Source organism: Prionailurus viverrinus, chromosome X (genome assembly GCF_022837055.1).
Source record: "Prionailurus viverrinus isolate Anna chromosome X, UM_Priviv_1.0, whole genome shotgun sequence".
Lineage (NCBI taxonomy): Eukaryota > Metazoa > Chordata > Mammalia > Carnivora > Felidae > Prionailurus > Prionailurus viverrinus.
Genome location: NC_062579.1, coordinates 116,504,332 through 116,526,568, shown reverse-complemented (window position 1 = coordinate 116,526,568; position 22,237 = coordinate 116,504,332).

Below are 22,237 nucleotides of genomic sequence, written 5' to 3'. Positions count from 1 at the left end.
GTGGCGCGGTCGGTTAAGCGTCCGACTTCAGCCAGGTCACCATCTCGCGGTCCGGGAGTTCGAGCCCCGCGTCAGGCTCTGGGCTGATGGCTCGGAGCCTGGAGCCTGTTTCCGATTCTGTGTCTCCCTCTCTCTCTGCCCCTCCCCCGTTCATGCTCTGTCTCTCTCTGTCCCAAAAATAAATAAACGTTGAAAAAAAAAATTAAAAAAAAAAAAAGAAGGTGCACAATCAAAGAGGTAACTTCTCTTGCCCTCAGCCCCTCATTAAAGAAATGGGAGGATGAATCCCTGCTCTGTTCCCTCCCTGGGCTGTTGCACTGGTCAAGGAAAAAGTGGACATGAACATTTTTGCCAACCGTGTAGTGTGTTACAGGTATGTGGATTTATTGAACAGAACCTTCTCATTTTCCTGTTGGTACTGAAAAGACCAGGACTAGTCCCCTCAGCCAGAGAGCCAGCGCATCTGGGGCATTGCGGGTCTATGGCTGTGTGGTGACATTGTCTCTTGTCATCTAAGTTTGTCAGCTTATACAAGTTGTAGGCCTGGTGGGCTAATTCTCTAGTTGCTTTCTACCCTGGGCCTCAAACCATCGACTCAGGGAGGGGCCACTTTCCTAACGCACATTCCAGGAGAGCAATGGGTGCCTCTGGCCCTGCAACCTGACTGCTCTTGGGCAGACACACCTCTGGAGCCCAAGATAGGGATAAGACTGATTTGAGTTCTAATCCCAGCACTGTGTCTTAACAGCTGTGCAACCTGGACTAGCTAGCCACTCAGAGCCTCAGCCTCATACATAAAACAGACTTAATAATTACTTTGGCACAGGGTGAGTTTTGGCTTCAGATTAAATAATTAAAATTATTTCAGCATACAATGACTAGACATCCACTCTGCCAGCCACAGAGCCAGGTAATAATAATCACTAGCATTGGTTGGGTGCCAGGTGCTTTATGTGTCCTTATCAGTGCTAGGAGGGAGGCACTACTGTTATCCCATGTTATATACGGAAAAGGAAACCAAGGCTCCAGGAGGTGAGCTGACTTTCCCAAAGTCATACCATGAGTGAGGAGCAGATTGGGACTAGTGCCTCCACACCATGGAGCTTCAGTCTCTGCTTCCGTGCAGTCCCTTGGGGCCAGAGGCACATACTGGCCACAAGTCACAACCAGCATGGTCACCCTGCCAGCTTAGGGAAGAAGTAGGCTTGGGCAGCCTTTCTGTAACAAACACATCCGTAGTCCAATGGATCAAGCTATGTGATCTTCCTCGACACCCTTGAGGATTGTGGGCAAAGGGACAGACAGATCTAAGGATAGCTCCTGGCCCTCTCCTTCTTCTGGGGCCCTACATGTAGGGCCCTCTCCTTCTTCTGGGGCCCTACATGTAGGGCCCCCTTGGTGACCACCTCGGTCACAGCTAAAAAGACTGTCCAACCCTTCCCCAGCTTCATCCTGGCTGCTGGCTGGCAGAGTCGATGTCCAACTTGGTGTTAATGATTAACACACAGTGGTGGGATCGCAGAGTTGCCTGAGAGTCCTGTGTCCAAGAATGAACTGCATTGCTAAATCAGCGAAGACAGTTGCCAAGGTAACCCCCATGTAATCTATTTAACTGGCTCCCCAAACACCAATCAAGGTCAGATAACGCACTCGAGCACCATATGAACACACTCAGACAGCATCAAGCTTTGTAGCAAGACAGCAGGGAAGGAAGAAACCTCATTAGGAAGAAGGAAAAAAAGCACCCTAAATTTCATTTTGAAAAGTGTTAATTGGGAATGCAGTAGGCTTGGGTGGGGGCCGAGTCCACCACTTGGGGCATGTCCTGGCCACAGAGGAAGTCACTGGGGGCCACTTGTTAAGAGCTGCCACAGTCTTCCCACTTAGGATCCAAACAAAAGGCGTGGCTAGACAAAATTATTCATTTCATTGAGTATTTTACTAATGCAAAGGCTTGTATTTACATTTTATCTGAACGGGGTTGTTTCCACCCCTTTTAGGGGTCCCCTTATCTGTTTCTCACGTTAAACCACTAGCCCTCTCCCCAGCACTTCTCAATAGTTTTTTTTTTCCTTTTAAAATTTTTTAGAAGACTCTGAGGGGCCATTGAACTTGCATTTCCTCTTCTCTCACCCCATCAGCATCCCCAGAGAGAGGCCAGGAGAAAGCTCCCACTTTGTAGACTTGCTCTCAAATGCTATCTCATTTCTGGCTCCTAAAAACAAGGTCCTGGGCAGAAGGTGGAGACAGAGAAGGGGAGGCATGGGGGGGGGGGTGCAGTTAGACTCCCCTGTCTCTGGAGGAGACTCCAAACAGCAAGCCCTGTCACATCACCCATCCTTGTCCTGGGCTGGCACTGGGTCAGGAAGAATAAAAGTGGCCAGCTTCAAAGGGCAAGCTTGAATCAAATCTCCAGAGCTCCAAAGCTTTGGGCTCTGTGAGGCCCTCTTCAGAGTTCCTGGCCTGTTACAGCATAGGTGTGCCTGCCCTACTCGTTCACCCCCCAGTCTACTTCCCAATCTTCATCCAATCAGTCATGGTGGTCTTGTGTCCCACAATGCCACCATGGTGCTGAACCCACACTAGGGTCTTAGAAAATGTTACTGAGTTAAGTGGTTCACCTCCTCATGGAGCATATCCTGAGACCTGGCTCTCTGCTGTCTAGTGTTTAGTATATCTTCTCCTTTCTGATCCTTCCTGGGAGGAGAATGAGCCATCTGAAGCAGCTGATGGGCATGTCCATCAAACATTTCCTCCAAAGAAGAAAAGCCTTTTGCTTTTTTTATCCAGAGGCCCATCCATGTGTGGATTTGTCAGATTTGTGTCTTGAACCCTCTTTTTCAAGCATGATTAACTTGAGGAACTAAGAGAGCTAAGAGAGCTCTCAAGTCTGATGGCTTCATCAGAAAATTAGCAGCTCGTGACTAGATTTGAACCCATCAGGCAGAATGCTTGTGCCATTCACAGTCCATGATGGAAAGTGTTCCCAGATAAACTGGAATACCCCAAGGCGGAATAACTGCTTTATGAAAACATAGGCTGCAACTCTGGGACCTTCAAGCCACCACTTCCCCATCTGTCTTAAATATGGGAAAGGGTGCTCTAGGACACAAGACAGACCCACTGAGGGCATACTCCTTAGGTTTAGGAATTACCAGCAGATGTTCCAGAAAGGCCATCAACTGGGGATGTGGAGGCCGGGGTCAGCATGCTGTGCTGGAGGGGGACTGAGTTAGAAGAAAGGAGGGGGTGTTGCAACTCCACAAATACGTGCACGTTCAACATCCTGGGCAGATAGTTTTAGAGAAGGCTGTCCTTCAACAAAGGTGGATATAATTGGATATTTCAGATTTGGCCAACGGGCTACATTCAAAGTCCAGTGCAAATTGTGTAATGGCTGTGATGTATTAACACACACTGACCTGGGAAGCATTGTTCTCATCCTTTGAACTTGGGCACAAGCCTGGCAGTGTGCTAATACTGCAGACTTTTGTAAAGTCTGATGCAGATGGAAGCTTTCCTGTCCTCCCAAGTTGCTCTCTGATTGGCGGGCAGGCCACTCACCTTGAAGTTTCCCAGATGGAGGGCTCAAGGATGGGTTTTGGTAGCCCTGCTTCTGAAATGGAGAGGATCACAGCGACCCACCTTCAGTAAGGTTCCCAGAGGGAGGCTCGCCCCTGTTACTGCTGCCTGGCTGGGGAGAGACGTGAGAGGGCCCTTCAAATTTTAGCTCAGTGTCCTTCACTCTCAAGGGCTCCCCTGATTTCCTTCTTCCTCAGCCAAGGCCAAGCTCTGCAAGGAGACAGAGAAGCAGGGGAAGGGCACGTGCCCTGGGATAGGTGGACACCCTATTTCTCACCCCTTCCCTGGTGTTCTTTCCTCCCACCATTGGACTCTGTATAAAAGGATATCATTCTGAGAACAACCCAAATGTCCACTGCCAGATGAATGAACAAAATGTGATATGTTATATAAATGGAATGTTATTCAGCCTTAAAAAAGGAAGTTCTGACACCTGCTACAACATGGATAAAACTTGAGGCCATTATTCTCAGTGACTCAGTGAAATAAGCAGTCCCCAAAAAGAAGGAAATAAGCATGATCCTACTTGGATAAAGGCACTTAGAGTCATCAGCATGGCAGAGACAGACAGCAGAATGGTGGGTGCCAGGGGCACCCTGGGGCAGGGGGAAAGGAGTTGTTGTTTGATGGGGATGGAGTTTCAGTTAAGGAAGATGACAAGAATTCTGGAGATAGTGGTGGATGTGGTTGTACGACCATGGAAATGTACTTAATGCCACTAAAGTGGCCACTGAAAATGGTTAAAATGGTAAATGGTATGTTACGTATATTTTGCCACAAGACAACATTTTCGAGAAAGAGCCCCACTTGGATCCTCTTGCAGGGAAGGAAGAAGGACTGGCGAATCAACTCCTATTTAGGTTAACCCCCACCACACTCACTTTAGCCAGGGAGCACTTTTTCTGCAAGCACTCTTCAGCAGGGCCTTGGCACTGGGGGGCTGTGGCACAGGAGAGCTGCACAAGTGGGCTCCTCGCCCACTGGGAATCCAAACAAACAAGCCTGCCGGTGGCCCCAGGCTCTCCTCACATAGGGAGTGAGGCAGGCAGAGGGCCTGGAGAGGTCTCTGACCGGTGGGAAAGCAGAGGCCATGTGCGAGACCACAGAGTCCACAACCACAGACCTGGGCCACAGCGGGTCAGGACGGAGCCCGATGTACACCACAGGGCTGCAGCCTTGCTTGGCTGGAGTGCCCTTCTTTGGGCGTCTGGGCCATGCCAGGCTCTACTGGAAGAGAGTACCAGACAAAAATACAGATGCTGGCCCAGGAGGGACCATTTTGAGCCAAAACTGCCTCCCCTTAAACCAGATAGAACCCTTTTTCCTCCGTAAAAAGACTCCAGAGGCAGGATGATAAAGGGAGACAAAGCAGGATGTGTATCCAGTTTTACAGAGGAGGAACTGAGGATCAGTGAGGGCAGATGATTGTCCAGGGTCACAGCTAGTGAGTGACGGAGAAAACACCGGAATCCATGAAATCAAGCACTCTGGTTTATTGCCCCCTATGGCCCCACAGCAGTCAACTGGAGGTGACCATTTATTAAGTATTATACATCAGGCACTGTGCGAAGGACTGTTTCTATTTAATCCTCACAATACTGGGGAGGTGGGTGCTGGGATTATCCTGATTTTACACAAGAGGGTGTGGTGGCTCAGAGAGGTCAAGTGACTTGCCCAACTCCCACAGCCATGAAGCGGTACCCTGGAATCCCAACCCCAGATGGTTTAGCTTTGGAAACACGTATTCTTAACCATGAAGTTAGGCAGCCCCTCCAGAATTCTTTAAGACGTGCTTCTTTCAGTACACTGCATCCTTGCTACTGGAGAACTGAGACCCAACCATGTATGTTACTTCTGACCCCACTCCTAGATTAACATAGAAATCAACGTCAACGAGGCCTTAGAAAGCAAGTTTTAGGGGGCCCTTGGGTGACTCAGTAGGTTAAGCATCCAACTTCGGCTCAGGTCATGATCTCACAGTTTGTGGGTTTGAGCCCCATGTCGGGCTCTATGCTGACAAGTCGGAGCCTAGAGCCTGCTTCAGATTCTGTGTCGCCCTCTCTCTCTGCCCCTACCCCACTTGCAGTGACTGCTTCTCTCTCCCTCAAAAATAAACACTTTAAAAAAATAGAAAAAAAGAAAAAAGGAAGCAAGTTTTAGAAGCTGGAAAAAAAGAGGCCAAAGGGCAGAGATCCCCAGATGTCACCAAGGATAATACCAAACATGCATTTCTTTGATAGGCAGTGAGAAGTCCCTAACTGGCCTTTTTTGTTTGTTTGTTTATTGTATTTTTAAAAATTGATATAACGCACATACCACAAAATCTACCCTTTGAAAGTGTACAATTTTTAGTAAATTCACAAGTCTGTGGAACTGTCACCACTATCTAATTCCAGAATATTTCCATCACCCCAAATAGAAACTATACCCACTATCATCAGGGATTTCCCCATTTCCCGTCCGCCAGCCCCTAGCAACCACTCAGCTACTTTCTGTCTGTGTGCATTTCCCTACTGTTGACATTTTGCATAAAAGGACGCATACAGCTTCTGTCAGTGTGCTTAACGTGCAACCATCTTTTCGTGGCTAATATTCTGTAATATGGATAAACCACATTTTGCTTATACATTCATCAGTTAATGGCTATTTTAGTTGCTTCTGCTTTTTACTGTTATGAATCATGCTGCAGTGAACTTCTGCATACAACTTTTTGCATGGACATAGCTTTTCAGCTCTTTTGGGTCTGTACCTTGTGGTAGAATTGCTCATTCATGTGGTCATTCCATGTGTAAATTTTGAGGACCTGCCAGACTGTTTTCCAAACTGACTACACCATTTTACATTCCCACCAGCAACATAGGAGGGTTCCAGATTCTTCATACCCTCACACCATTTATTTTCCTTTTTAAAAACTTCCAGCCATCCTAGTGGGTGTGAAGTGTTCTTTCACTGTGCTTTTGATTTGATTTCCTCATTGGTCATGTGTGTATCTTCTTTGGAGAAATGTCTGTTCAGATCTTTTGCTCATTTTCAATTGGACTATTTGTCTTTTTATTGTTGAATTCTTTACATATTCTGGATACAAGTCCCTATCAAATACATGATTTGCTGGGCACCTGGGTGGTTCAGCCGGTTAAGCGCCTGACTCCTGATCTCAGCTCGGGTCATGGTCTCACTGTTTGTAAGATCACACCCCATATCAAGCTATGCACTGACATCATGGAGCCTGCTTGAAATTTTCTCTCTCCCTCTCTCTCTCTCTCTCTCTCCCTTGCTTATTTTCTTTCTCTCTAAATAAACAGTTTTAAAAAACCCAAATATATGATTTGCAAATATTTTCTCCCACAAATTGACATTTGGTTCATACAGTTCAGAAACATCAGAGTCGGGAGGATCTTCTGGGATTGCTTTATCTCTTGATCCCCCCGTACTTGAATGTCCCTTCAAGAATACCAGCTGCTGTCATGGTAACCAGGTAACCAGGCTGTATACTAATGGCAAAAACAATTTGCTCTTAAAAATCACTTTTAGTACAGAGGTGCCTGGGTGGCTGAGTCAGTTAAACATCTCACTCTTGACTTTAGCTCAGGTCATGATCTCACGTTTTGTGAGATTGAGCCCTGAGTTGGGCCCTGAGCTGTCAGCATAGAGCCTGCTTGGGATTCTCTCTCTCCCTTTTTCTCTGTCTCTTTCTCTCTGCTCCTCCCCAGCTTGCTTACACTCTCCCCCTCTAAAATAAATAAATAAACATTAAAAAAACATTTTTAAGGGGCGCCTGGGTGGCGCAGTCGGTTAAGCGTCCGACTTCAGCCAGGTCACCATCTCACGGTCCGGGAGTTCGAGCCCCGCGTCAGGCTCTGGGCTGATGGCTCAGAGCCTGGAGCCTGTTTCCGATTCTGTGTCTCCCTCTCTCTCTGCCCCTCCCCCGTTCATGCTCTGTCTCTCTCTGTCCCAAAAATAAATAAACGTTGAAAAAAAAACATTTTTAATCAAAAGTAACCTCTCCCCAGTCTGCTACGGAAAACAGATTAAAAACAAAGCAAAGCAACCATCCGGAGACAGCCAACTTCAATAAACAAACAGCCCACCCAACCAAGTCTGCAACACTCAAAGCAGTAATTCCATTTGTCACACAGGGTACGGCCACCTCATTTATCTCCAGTTTGGAAAGATCTTACTCCCTGAGATATTACAAATGAGATTTAAATGTATGTATGTATGTATGCATGCATGTATGTGTTTATGTTTATTTTTGAGTGAGAGAGAGACAGAGTGTGAGCAGAGGGGGGGCAGAGAGAGAGGGAGACACAGAATCCAAAGCAGGCTCCAGGCTCTGAGCTGTCAGCACAGAGCCCAATGCAAGGCTTGAACCCATGAACTGGTGATCGTGACCTGAGCCGAAGTCCTATGCTTAATTGACTGAGCCACCCAGGCGCCCCACAAATGATATTTAAACTTAAAAAGCGACTTTTGATTTTGGTTCACGTCATGATACAGGCTTGGGTCATGGGATCAAGCCTCACATTAGGCTTTGCACTGAGCATGGACCCTACTTAAGATTCTCTCTCTCTCTCTCTCTCTGCCTGCTCTCATGTTCCATCTCTCTCTCTAAAAAAAAAAACAAAAAAAAAAAAACAAAAAAAAAACCAAAAACCAAAAAACAAAACAAAACAAAAAAACCTCATTCAAAACACACGTGTTTGATCATAGCAAAGTCCCAGCAAATTGGCTTAGTCCATTTCAACAGTCCACCCAGAGTTGGGAATTCATTCCCGCAGGCTGAGTTTAGTGAACTGCCTCAGGAGTGCAGGGGGCCCCCCCGGCAGGGCCACTTGGTAGCTCATTACAAGCATGGTCAGGCTGTAAGGGGCCTGCTTGACAAAAGAAGCACTTGCATTGAAAACGAGTCACCAAACAAGCCTCCGAGTTGAGAAACCACAGCAGTATACTGGCAATAATAAGAAGGTCTCACCAGCTGTGTCCAAATCCCAGACTGTGATATCAAACTAACTAGAAAATGGCACTAGATATTGGGAGAACGAGCACGTTGTTCTCACACTTGTGCTGCAATCTACAAAGCACCTGGGAATACCTGTCCACCCCAGTCACTTCTGCTTCTTGGCCCACACTTGCCTCTAGCCAGATCTCCTTGGCTAAGGAAAAGATTGGAAGTCCAGTGTTCACATCAGCAAGGGCCTTGGGCCTTTTGCCACCAAAGACCCTGTTGTGGCCCAGCCCGGCCCCTAGAGTGTGCACAGTGTGTGTTTGTGCTTTGAAGGGTGTAGAGCCACCCCATGTCAGCCAGATGCGAGGGCACACTAAAGCTGGTGTCTTGCCAAAGATGCCCCCTAGAGCCTCCATCGAGAGCCATACCTTTGCCACAGAGAGACTACACTTGCTGGTTTGGTTCTGAGGTGTTGTGTAGGGGCCTTGTTCATCCTGCGCCATGCCAAACGAGTAGAAAGTGGCAGAGCAAATTCAGCCCCTCTTCCCCCCAGAGGACGAGGAGCGCTTCCTCTGGAGTCTCTCCCAGAAGGAGCAACAGCACCTCCAGCAACAGTAGAGTGAGAGCCAAGCCAGGACTGGCTGTCTTCTGAGCTCAGATCAAATTCTTGCAACAAGGCCATCTCGGCTGTATTCCTCATGAGGGAGAAAAACACAGCACTGCTATCTCAACCACTGGAGAGTGGTTTGGAAGAACCATTTTCAACTTCTTTTCAAGTGTGTTTGCTGTAAACAAAGAGCACATTTCATGGCTGCTACCTCTGTGGCTGGGGCCTACCATATAGGCACGATGATGTAACAACACTATAAACTTAACTCAGAAAGAGCTTAAGTCCCAGACAAAAAGCCATTTTCTCCAAGGAAGTAGGGCCAGCCATGCCTGGGCCCCTCTTGGAAAGTTTGAGTTTTGTGGTTTCTCTGCTATTAGTGGGCTATGGACAACTACTTCTCTCCTGGGAAAGCAGGCTGACTGGCAGGTGTGCCTCACAGAGCTGTTTCCCAGCAGGCAGACACCACACCGAGCATCTCACTCAACCAAATCCATCCAGCTTGGCCACAGAGCACAGGAAGACCAAAAAGCTGTTTAGAGCTTTCCTTCAAACGTGTGCAAACTGTTTCGATCTGAAGGGATTACATTTAAACTCTCTTTGTAGCATTGCCTTGGGAAACTTAGCATGACAAAAAATGGTGGAGTATCCAATTTTGATTTTCCAACAACTTCCACGTTTGATCCAACATCCGCCCTCCTTCCCCTGGTCCCAAGCCCCTTGTGGTGCTGGCCACACACTGAGTTCTTTCCCTTTGTCCTTCCTTGCTCAGGGCCACTGCTGGGTCCCCAAGAAGAGACTGAGGCCCCCACCATCTAAGGCATCAGCCCCTTGCCCAACTTCTGTGCTTTCCTTGGAGCTGCCTCCCAAGCCTCTTCTTGGGCCTAGAGGACAGTAATAGCCTCCCCTTTTCTGGAGGGGTCACTCAAATTGATACCATAGCAACTCTGAGCAGGGAGTGAGCCTCCCGTACAGAGCTAGAAAGACTCCATCTGGGCTAAGAATCCCCAGGCTCTGAGAGCCACTGTTATAGGTTCAATTGTGTCCTCCACTCCCTTGTAAAAAAGAGTTGTTGGAGTCCTAACCCCCAGTACCTCAGAACATGTGACCTTATTTGGAGACACGGTCTTATAATCAAATTAAAGTGGGGTCATTAGGTTGGACCCTACTCCAATCTGACTGATATCTTTTAAAGAAGTGTTTAATGTTTTATTCATTTTTTGAGACAGAGACAGAGAGAGACAGAGCATGAGCAGGGGACAGACAGAGAGGGAGACACAGAATCTGAAGCAGGCTCCAGGCTTTGAGCTGTCAGCACAGAGCCCGACGTGGGCCTCAAATCCATGAACTGCAAGATCATGACCTGAGCCGAAGTTGGACGCTCAACCAACTGAGCCACCCAGGTGCCCCCTGATATCTTTATGAGAAGAGGAGATTTAGAGAAAGATAGCACAGAGGGGAGACCACGTGAGGACACAGGCCCTCTATAAGCCATAGAGAGAGGCATATAACAGACCCTTTCCTCACAACCTGTAGAAGGAAATGAGGAAATGACCTTGCTGACACCTTGATCTTGGACTTCTGGCTAAGAATCGTGAGTTAATACATTTCTATTGTTCTAAGCCTCCTAACTTGGATTTTGTTACTGCTGCCCTAGCAAACCACTGCAGCCACCCTGCAATGACAGCCAGATGATGGATATTAAACATCCAAAGGAATTTTCTGGAATAAATGTCAAAATGCCTCTCAAATACATAATACAGTACAACCCAGCTCTCCTCCCATATTCTCTTTTAAAAGCATTTGAAACTGTTGCTTTTTTTCAAAAGAAAAATAAGGGAAAATGAGAGATGTGTACCCATCAGGGATATGGCAAGCTGAAGGCCAAGGCAGGCAAGGAATGGGAATACAGACCCTTTGTGGGTGCTGAGCCTGACCCTAGTGCTCCTGGTGAGAGCCCCACTGGCGCTGAGGGGATGGGACTGAGGATTAGGGGAAAGTAGTATAACAACCCAGAGAACAGAACAAAAGCTCATGGTGGCAGCTCAGCTCTCAGAGTCAGAACCACATCGAGCAAAGCCAGTCTTCTCAGACGGATGCCAGGGCTGGCCTGAGGCTCTGTGGTCTAAGTGGGCCTCCCAGATTCCCCCCCAAAGCCCCACGAGGGTCCTGGGTATGTGGACAAGAGTCAGTTAGGCACCCACCGGGGAAGGAGTTGGTGTCTCATGGCACCCTGCAGAAACGTCTCAAGTCAGGATGTTTACCTGAGCCAAATCAGGGTGCCCAGGTAGGCCACTCAAAGGAGACAATAGCCAGGGATTAGCTCTCTCCCCAACCAAAAACATGCCCCCTCTGCACAGGGATGATGGAAGGCTTATCTTCATGGATCCCAGAAGACCAGACCTCAAACACAGTGAGCACTGTCAGGAGCAATAGCAACAACCAAAACTAGGTGGCGATGGACAGTGTATAGCATTTGTGCACCCGAATTCTGTCACTACATCCTCTAGGAGCCTTGGGCGCCTGTTCACTGGCTTGCCTCAGATCCTAGGATCTGTGGCAGAATCAGAACCCAAACCCAGTGCTCTTAATGATGCCCAGGTTGCCAGTGACACTTTCCCCAAAGCCCTAGAAAAGTAGAGAATGTTGCTGTGAGGCTACAAAAAAGCTAGAACAAATGAATCAAACAAAACCAAAAAGCCCCAAACCCGTGTGTGCCTCACGAAGACGGCTGTGGGAGAAGTGTTTGGCTTGGAACCCCAAATGTTTTTCCAAGCTACAAAAAGGAAGACCAAGAGTCAGAGGTTCAAGTGGGCATATTGACTACATTTCCAAGAGTGACACAATAGTTTAGGAATGGCTGGAGTGTTGTTCTTCTTGACTTCCCTTGGTAGGTACCAGTGAGGGGGAAGCTGCCACCATTTCCAGCCAGTCACCCAGGCGGCGAGCAGCAAGGCTGAGTGTGTAGCCCCGAGCCTTCCCGGCTGCAGCCCTAGGGGCCCAGGCTCCAAGATAGCACTCAATGATGAAATGACAGGGCCAGTGGCCAGTGACACGGGACCATCCAAGGAGTCCCCTGATTCTGCCCAATGGGCCCCCCCCCCTCCGATGGCAGAAGTAGAACAATATAAATGATCAAAGGAAAAGTAGGGAAGAGTCAAACCCAAGGCCAGGCGTTTTTGGACTGGGCTTGCAAAAAGGCAGAGGAAGCCATCACACAATCTCCCCTGCAGACTGGAGAGCTGCCACAGAGCCTGGTGGACAGGAAGGTGGGGAGAGAGGTGGCCGCCAGCCCATGGACACTAGAAATGAGAGATGAGGTTGACTGTGTTTGATAGCATGTGTGGGTGAACGTGCACATGTATACACACGCATGTGTGCAGGTGCCTGCACATATGAGCGTGTTTGTGTGTGGATGCATGCATGCTTGCGTGTGTGGAAGCATGTGCATGTGCTCATTTGTACACATTTGTGTGTATGTTATTCTTTATCCCACTGATGAAGGTTTCCGTGGGGTTCCCTGGTTCCCCCTTCCCCAAAATATAGTATAAAGTGAAAGAAAAAAAAATCCCTGAGCCTCAGTGATTACTCATCCAACCGGTCCAGAAGGAAGAGAGAGAAACAACACACAAGGAGATTAACTTGACCAGTATCCTAGTAGCCTCCAATCTCAACTCCCTGGGAGTTACTTGCAGAGGGTGGGAGACTAGAACCCAAGACTTCTGACTTCTACACCAGGGCTCTTCGTTCAGTACCCACTGCTTCAGGACAATCACACACTTCTGAGAAAAATGACAATGGGAAATAGAGGGACTGAAAGGGCTGAGAGAGGCCATCCAGCTTTGCCCCTGGCCTGCTGTGATCTGATCAGGTCCACTTCCCGAGGGCAGGATGGAGAATGGCCACGGTCCCAGTGCTCCTGTGGTATACATGGTGACAGGTGGTCATTTGAGACAGCCTCATGAGTGATTGTGGTCAAGGCACCTGGAAGATCCAGCTCTGTTGTTGTTAACATAGAGGAAGCAGGGTCATGTGGGCAGACTGACCACTTGGAAGTGGCTCAGGGAGGGCCCTCTGTGGCAGGTTAAGCCTTTATCCCATAAACAGTGGGAAGCAATGGAAGGGTTCTAGGCAGGGAAGCCACACAGGCAGATATGAGCTCAAGGAGTCTTGCTCTCTGAGTGCCAGTCAGGCCCCAGGGAGACGGGAGAGGAGGCTGGGGGAGGGGGGTGGGGCTGGCCCCAGAGGGTATAGGGAAAATCCCGGCTCCAGCCCCCAGAAGAAACCCTCTCCCTACAAAGTCAAATGCCACCTCAAAGACAGCAATGACCATATTGCTTTTCCAACTATTTATGCAAAAGAGTCCCCCCACAAAACAGGTGTCAAAAATACAGCAAACCTTATTGTGCTGAAAAAGTCATTTTGACAAGTCTACTATACTGAGATTGAGTCATGACAGCATAAACGAATATTTCTTGTCTAAGTCCATACTGAAAGTGGGGAAATGGGATTGTAGAATTATGCATACTAATACTTGGAAAGGTATTCTTATTTCCTTTGGAAAATTCTAGCACTACTCACACACATGTTGCCCGTCATCCTCCAAACCTGTCCCCCAACAGAACACACCATTTGGATGCCCAGAAATATGAGTGGCTCCAGAGGTGGTAGTGCTCTGGCTGCCAGCTGTGAGTGAGCTTCCCGTGTAAATCAGTTCCACAACCTCAACTACAGTCACGTGAGAAATCTGGGGGACCTTGGGGGCTAACAGCCAAAAGAGGACATGGATTCCCTAGACAGAGTAAAGCACTCTAGCTCTTGACTACGTTTGCTGGTTTCTCCCGTGTTTATAAATCCCTTTGGCAACCTAAGCTAGAAGGAAAAAGCAAAAGAAAACTCCAGTGTCCATGTCTCCTTTTGCCACATTTAAAACCAAAATCAGCTGGGCCATTCTGCTCCATCTTGCACTTCTGCAGCAGCCATTTCTCTGCCCCTTCTGATGCCCCCAGTGCCCTGGCACCCAAAGATGCTGGTTTGTGCTTCTTGGCTTTCCCCATTGTGTTGAAGGCCTGTCTGTGATTCTCCTAGTTGGCCCTGGTGTCAGGGCATGTGCGGTGGGCTCCGAATGTCCACTGCCTGCCCGAGTTTGCACTGGTTTGGGTTCTACCTGGAAGTCTCCACCTCTACCTTCCTGGGATCCCATAGCAGAGAACACCCCTTCGGCTTCTAACCTTGCCTAGACACTGGTGGACCACCCTCCACCCCAGGAAAAGCTTGGCTGAGGTCCAGTTTGGGGTTAAAAGTCAGGAAGGCCCGTGAGCCGTCAGCCTACATTACCTCCCCACCCAGCCTGGGGTGAGATGGGATCCCCATGATCCCACGGTCATTATTTATCCAAGGCAAATAAAGACCATGTAATGGTTTGATATATGAGGCCACATAAAGACCAAATAAAGATTTGATGATGTATGAAGAAACTTGAGGCCAAGCAAAAGAGGCAACAATTGTGGTTTTATAAGTGATTTCACTGACCTTCAAAAAGTGAAAAGTATTTGGCATCTCATCTAGTTCATGAGGCTCCTGGCCTGGTCAGTTCAGCGTCCACACTTCAGGGACAGCAGAGGTGATGTGTACAAATCAGAGATGGGAAAAGCACATTGTGAATTGTCACCAGGTACCACTGAACCACAAACCAAGCCTTGGAGAGTGAACCACTTATTTGTAGCAATCCCAAATAAGGATACGGGGGATCTGATCTCAGAAATCAGTACCACATCTGTAAATTATCATTCTTCAATTTCTAATCGTTTCCAATCCTGAGACTGATTAAAGTCAAGGATGGCAAAGAAGCGCTTTGCCCTGCTTGGAGAAATCTCCATGGGTCCGGAGGCAGTGGAAGCAACCCAGGGCTGGCTGAATTCCTGTGCAAACACTCATCATGCCACAGTTGGAAGGAAGAAGCCTTACGGAAGTGCAAGGTGTCAGATACTTTTCAATTAACAGCCCCTTGCTTAGTGACATCAGACCACAAGCCACCCGCTCTGCCACCCACTCCCACACAGCCAGCTCAGGCCAGCAGGCCAGCAGTCCCCAGAAGCCTGGATCAGTCATTTATCTGGGGTGTCCTGCTCCCTGCCTAGAAATCAAATGCCAGCTTGCATCCTCATCAGTCCCAATCGCACATCAGGTGGAGTAAAAGAAACGTTTACAATACAAATCATGTGAGTGGCAGGAAAGCCAGATTGCCCCAACAGCTGACAGGAGGTGCCCCTCTGGCACGCTGCAGCGGTCGAAACATCATTTTCCCTCTAGGCTTCCAGGTTTCTGGCCGAGACCCTCCTATAATAAAAAGACAGATTAACAGGAGAAAAACAAACAGAAGCTTAATAACCTGGATACCTCCTGTATCCAAGGGAGAGACCTAGGAAGACTGAGCAACTCCCTGAAATGGCCCACACCAGCACCTACAATACCATCTTCAGCTAAAAACAAAAGAAGATGTTGGGGGTGGGGGAGCCAGCCAGGGAAAGCTATCAGGAAAAGCATGGTAAACAAGGGTAAGGTTGTTATGTAGGTTTAAGTCGGAGGCCCTCTCCATTGATAAGAGTTTCTAGAGATTAGAGTCTTCCCCTCTTCCTGGTACAGGGAGGCAGCCACCCTTACAAATGGAGATTTCCCTTATAAATGTAAATGTCTCTTACAAAAGGGTAACTTGTACGCTGTTTTCAATGCTTCTCCTGAGTCTGCCGGTTCTTAAAAATAGGAGCTCAAGGTAATCCCTAGCCAAAAAGGCGTACTTTGGGGTGGTAGATTCTGCCCCCCTTCAACAGCCTGCACACTCCTAGGATTTGAGGCCTGGGCATCCCTGGTGAGGGGAAAAGACTCCTCCCACAGGAAGGTCTGCTCTCTGCAGCATCCTTGTCTTGAACAAGGCAGTCACCCTTGGACACTGGGTGTCCAAGGACACTGGGACACTTGGACACCCAAGGACACTGGGGCCAGACCTGCCCCTGCTCCAGGTCCCTACCTCAGAGACCCAAAGCCAACTTGCCCTTCACCACAGACCTGCTCGGTGACCATGGGTTTGGGCATGGTGGGTGGGCAACTTTGTGTCAGGCAAGTGTGTCGGCTGGCAGAGAGCACCCAGAGCTACTTTGCTCTCTCTCTGGCATAGTTGTAGGCAGAACCTATCTTCTTTTCTTTGTAAAGCACCCAAGAACTCATCCAAAATGAATTCAACATTCCCAAGGGAGCAGACATGGACAAAGCTGGAACTAGGAATATTCTGGAAGTCAGAGCAGCTCTCCCAAGGCCACCCACCTGGGAGGAGGAGAAAGAGCCCTATTTAGACCCCCACTTTCTGCCTCCCAAGGATATGGCCTACCCTGCTCTGCCCAGTGTGTGACCCCAGGTGCTGCATGGCTCCCAAATGGATCTCACCCTGGACTTCCATGAATAAACTGCAATCCAGGAGATCACATATCTTCATTCTTCCTTGAGAGAGGAGAGGCATGGCTTCTCAGGAAGCGACTGGAAGGTTAATTCTGATGACCCATCCCCCTGCACTCCCCTCTTGAAGCATTGCCAAGCTCTTTGCCCATTTGCAGGGCCCATCGGCACATGTTTGAGTTTTGTTTGGAGTCTCTTTGGCTCCCTGTGCTGTTTCTTTCTGGTCCTTTGTTTACCCTCTATGACTGAGGCACTGCTCTGGATTTAGGCAAATGTGAGCTCCAATCTCAGCAGTCCCTCACTTCCCTGCTGTGTGACTAGGGGTGAGGGATTTAACTCTCTGAGCCTCAGTTTGTTCCGTCAAGTGGAAAGTTCATTTAATACCCTATGCCTGGCAGGAGGCCTCAAGACATCTATTAGATGTGTCCTGAGCCGTGGGTGTGTGTGGCTCCCAGGGCAAGTCCTTTCAGCTGGGTGTGGAACAAGGGTGTTGGAAGCAAGAACTGCAGGGGGCAGGGAGTAGGCTGGAGAGCAGAGTAAGGCTGCGAATGACCTCCTGTGACTGTGACCTTGTTGGAGCCTTGCTTCTTCATCTTGGAGGAACTCCCCTGTTTGGGATTTTGCCTGCTTTTGCTAAGTGTTTACCACGTTCCTTCTTTGTACGGGGGATCTGGTGGGAAGTAAAGCAGACCAAGACTCTTCCTTCATGGCACTTCCTGGCTAGGGGTTCCTGGGCTGTGGCTGCCACACTGTGCTGGGATTTGGGAGCTCCCTGCCAGCCTGAAAGCCCTTCGAATTGGTGGTGTGCCCTCCCTTCGCTGGGAGCCCCACACCTTGTATCTAGTACGTGCTTTCCCCAGGTCTGCCTGGGAGCTAAAGCACACGGCCCTCCTTCTTTGAAGGCAGATGTCTCAGGAAGGTTTGCCATCAGCCACTTAATGAACACCTGCTCTTGGCGGCAAGCTCGTGGGGCAGGTGGAGGGCAGTCAGAAGTTGAGGCACAACAGAGGGCCACCAGCAGCAGCACTGATGGCATGGTGGGGGCAGGGGGACACTGGGGATTGGGGTGGTGGGGATCGAGGCCTTCTGAGGGGGCAGGGAAGGAGGGGGATCACAGAGGTGGGAAGAGATTACTGCCCTAAGCCCTCATAAAATGCAAGCTATTTTTGTTTTATGGATTCAGATTTTGAAGCCAGCTTTCCTGTTTTCTGCAGGGGTATTTCCGCCACAGCCTGACTTCTCCCCTTCCCAGAATGCTTTGGGCTACTCTCCCTCCAGCAGCTTGGGAATACGAACTTATATAACAACAGGGGCTCCACGGGGCGCCTGGGTGGCGCAGTTGGTGAAGCGTCCGACTTCAGCCAGGTCACCATCTCGCGGTCCAGGAGTTCGGGCCCCGCGTCAGGCTCTGGGCTGATGGCTCAGAGCCTGGAGCCTGTTTCCGATTCTGTGTCTCCCTCTCTCTCTGCCCCTCCCCCGTTCATGCTCTGTCTCTCTCTGTCCCAAAAATAAATAAACGTTGAAAAAAAAATTAAAAAAAAAAAACCACAACAGGGGCTCCTTACTACCTAGCTCCCTGCTTTCTCTGTGAGCCTCCTCTGACTTACCGCCCCCCCCGGGGGGGGGTCCCCTGGAACAGCAAGGTCCCAGTCAGAGGCAAGAGCAGAGGCAGTCCACACAGCCTGGGGGACTAACCCCCAGATCACAAGGCACTTTCCTGGGCCCCAAGCGGTACCCACAAGAAAGGCTGAAACTTGTCTTTCCCTAGAAATCCATCTGCTCAGATGGAAGGAAAGGAATGTTCAACAAGGAGGAGCTGGGCCCTCGCTTGCTCTGTGTGCTCTGAGCTGCGAGAGGAGACTGGGTCAAGGGGGCAATTGCCTGGGCCCTTCACACACTCTCAAGCAAGAGCTCAGTCCAGAAAAAAGCCACATTCCTCTCATTGTCATTTGCACCCTTTTGTCCCCACTGGGCCCCTTCTCCTCTGTGACTTGGTCCTGTGCCTTTGAAGCAGCTAGTGTGAATTTCCCTGGTTGTGTTAATGGCCTGCAGGTTTACAGCCTGGGGCATCAGCCATGAGGCCAGGAGGGCAGCCACAAGTAACAGAATGGGCATGGGGGAGGGGAAGGCGAAGGGACATTTGAGCTACTTCAGAGTGCCAGCACTGCATTCAGCTCTCAGGGCCACTCAGCCACTTTCTAAATGGGATTTCTGAAGCTCACAGAAGTTCAGCAACTTGCTGAAGTCATGGAGCTGGTAAATAGCCAAAGGCTGGATTCAACCCAGATTGTTTAACCTTAAAAGCCCATGTTCCTTCTAATACCCCTAGTGAACAGCTCAGACCTTGCCATCGGACCTCCTCCGTTTAGTTCAAGCTACATTTACTGAGCCTGGGCCCGGGGCGGGGCGGGGGGGAACACTCTTACACTAGAACTTGTTCCCTGTCGTCTGCCTCTGCTAGAACATAAGCCCCATGACAACAGGGAGTTTTGCCAGTTCAGGTCATTTTCACTGTAGTATCTAAAGCTATGCTGCCCAATGGGGCAGCTACTAGTCACAGGTGGCCATTTAAACCTAAATTAATTAAAATTGAGCAAAGTTAAGAATGTAGTTCCTCAGCTGTCCCAGCCATATTTCAAGTGCTCAAGAGCCACATGAGGCTACTCTCCTGGACAGCGCAGACGTAGGACATATCCACCATCGCAGAAGGTTCACAGCACAGCTCTAGAATAATGCCTGGAACACAGTGGGCCCTCAGTACATCTCTTCTGAATGTGGAATGAAGAAAAAGGCTTTGAAGGCCTTTGATAACTAGGACTTTGATAAATAAGTAAAGGGGGTAAACAGCTTCCAAAAGCTACTGATTTCTGTTTCTAATAATAAACTAGGTCATCTGGAACATTCTTCTCAAGGAAAACTAAAAAAGCTACCTAAAAGGGTAAATGTATGGCAAATTTGAGTGAACACAGGCTGTAGAAAACAATAAGAATGCTATCTTATGGAGGTTTTAGATTACATCCAGAATTAAAATACACTAGTACAATAGCATTTATATTGGAAGAGGGAAAATAGAACTAAAGCATTTTAAGGAAGAGAATAGAGGCAGAAATTAACATCAGACTTTGCTAAGTCAAGGATGAATGTTATAATCTCTAGGGCAATTGTTCTGAAAATGTAGTCTGGGGACCCCAGGAGTCTCCAAGAACCTTCCAATGGGTCTGAAAGAGTCAAACCATTTTCATAACACTAAGGTGAGAGTTGCCTTTGCCACTCTCCTCTCACATGGGTACAGTGGAGGTTTCCAGAGGCTATGTGACATGTGATGTCACAACAGATGGAATGCAGGAGCAGATAGGGGAACTCAGCTGTCCTTTCTTTTAAAAAAAATTTTTTTTACATTTATTTATTTTTGAGAGACAGAGAGATACTGAGCACAAGTGGGGGAGGGGCAGAGAGAGAAGGAGACACAGAATCCAAAGAAGCTCCAGGTCCCAAGCTGTCAGCACAGAGCCCAACGCAGGGCTCGAACTCACAAACTGTGAGTGAGATCATGACCTGAGCTGAAGTTGGACACTTAACCGACTGAGCCACCCAGGCACCCCTAGCTGTCCTCTCTTAAGCCAGACGTTAAACAGTTTTGCAAAATTGTAAAATGGTACCACTCTTCATGTTATATTTTTTTGTTTAGAAGAATACAGTCATTTTTCATAAAACAAATGTTGTGTTGACATGTAACTGTGTACTGGGTCTCTCTAGAGAAACAGAACCAAGAACTAACAAGACACACATACACACACACACACACACACACACACACACACGTATATATGGAGGGAGACAGAGTTATTACAAGGAATTGGCTCACGTGATTATGAAGGCTGATCAATCCCAAGATCTGCAGGATGAGTCAGCAAGCTGGAAAGCCCAGGTATACTTCCAGTCTGAGTCTGAAGGCTTGAGAACCAGGAGAAATAATGGCAGTTTCAGTTCAAAGGCTAAAAGGCTCAAAATGGAAAGTTCTACTTTTCAAGAGAAACTGCGAAGAGAAGTAAAGACAAGTTATGAACTAGGAGAAAATATTTGCAAATCATTTACCTGATAGGGGGTTTATAGCTAAAATATATAAAGACGACTTACAAGCCCTTTCTCTCTTTCTTCTTTCTCTTGGAATGTTTTTTTATTACTCTATTCTCTCTCCCCTCCATCCTTGTTAATTGGTGTTATATCTATATATTATTTCTAGTGGTTACTGATGAATCAGTTCAAGTTTGAAGGCAGGAAAAAGCCTACCTTGTGGTTGGAAGGCAATCAGGCAGGAGGAATTCTCTTACTTGGGGGAGGGTCAGACTTCTTTTCAGACTTTTGTTCTAGTCAGGCCTTCAACTAATTGGATGAGGCCCACCCACATTGAGTGGGCAATCTGCTTGAGTCAGTCTGCTAATACAAATGTTCATCTCATCCAAAATCCTCACAGAAATACCCAGAATCATGTTTGACCAGATATCTGGGTACTTGATGGCCCAGTCAAGTTGACACATAAAATCAAATATCACAAAAGGATTTATTTTTAATTTTTAAATGAATTGGCAAATATTTTTAAATTAGTTTCAACTTCTAAGATATTAAATATCAATAGATATACTATAAAGGGGATCCAGAGAAAAAAATATTTGAGAATCTCTGCTCTAGGGTAATTACTACTGCAGATGGTGGAGACCACTCCCCAACCCTGACTTGTGGCTTCTTCCCCATCAATCTCACCTCTAGAGACATAGCCTGATTCCCTATGAGCATTCTGACGGCAGGCATGAGAAATGTGGGGGGGAAAAAAGCATGGACCCCTAAAAGACACTCCCAGGGCACCCCAGCTCAAGAGAGCTCTCCTTGCTGATAGATTCTCTCCCCACCCCCCCAACCCCCACTCCCCATCCCCCACCCCCCACACACATACAGGCAGAACCCAGAACCACATGGAGAATTTTCAATCAGGCATATACACAGTTTGAAGGTTGCAGTGGGGCCACAAGTTTGCTAGCAACCTGGTAAATAATTGTACCACATGCCCTGTTGTCAAAACAGTAAGCATTCAAAATGGCTGCCTCCCTGATCCTGAGAAACTTAACAGAAGACCATGGGGGAGGGGAAGGAAAAAAAAAGAGAGGGAGTGAGCCAAACCATAAGAGACATTTAAAAACTGAGAATAAACTGAGGGTTGAAGGGGGGTGGGAAAGAAGGGAAAGTGGGTGATGGGTATTGAGGAGGGCATCTGTTGGGATGAGCACTGGGTGTTGTATGGAAACCAACTTGCCAATACATTTCATATAAAAAAAATAGCTGCCTCCCTGGCCTTATGGGCAACGTAAGGGCCCTTCAAAATATCATTGGAAAAAGGGAAACGTGCTGAGGTTGTAACGACTCCAGAAATGGGAATTTGCAATGGAGCCCCTCTTTAGGAGACCCCAGGTAACCCAGTAAGAGTGAGGCACATAGCACCTGGGGGTTCATTTACTTAGAAGATGTGCTCCTAGGCATGTGGGAGCCTTGCTGTAAATGTACGAATATTTGCTTCTTTGGGGCTTCATGCTTACTTCTCCAGCCTTGAAATTTCCTTTACAAACACTAAAAAGGCCTTATGTGTGCATGGAGCTCAGCGC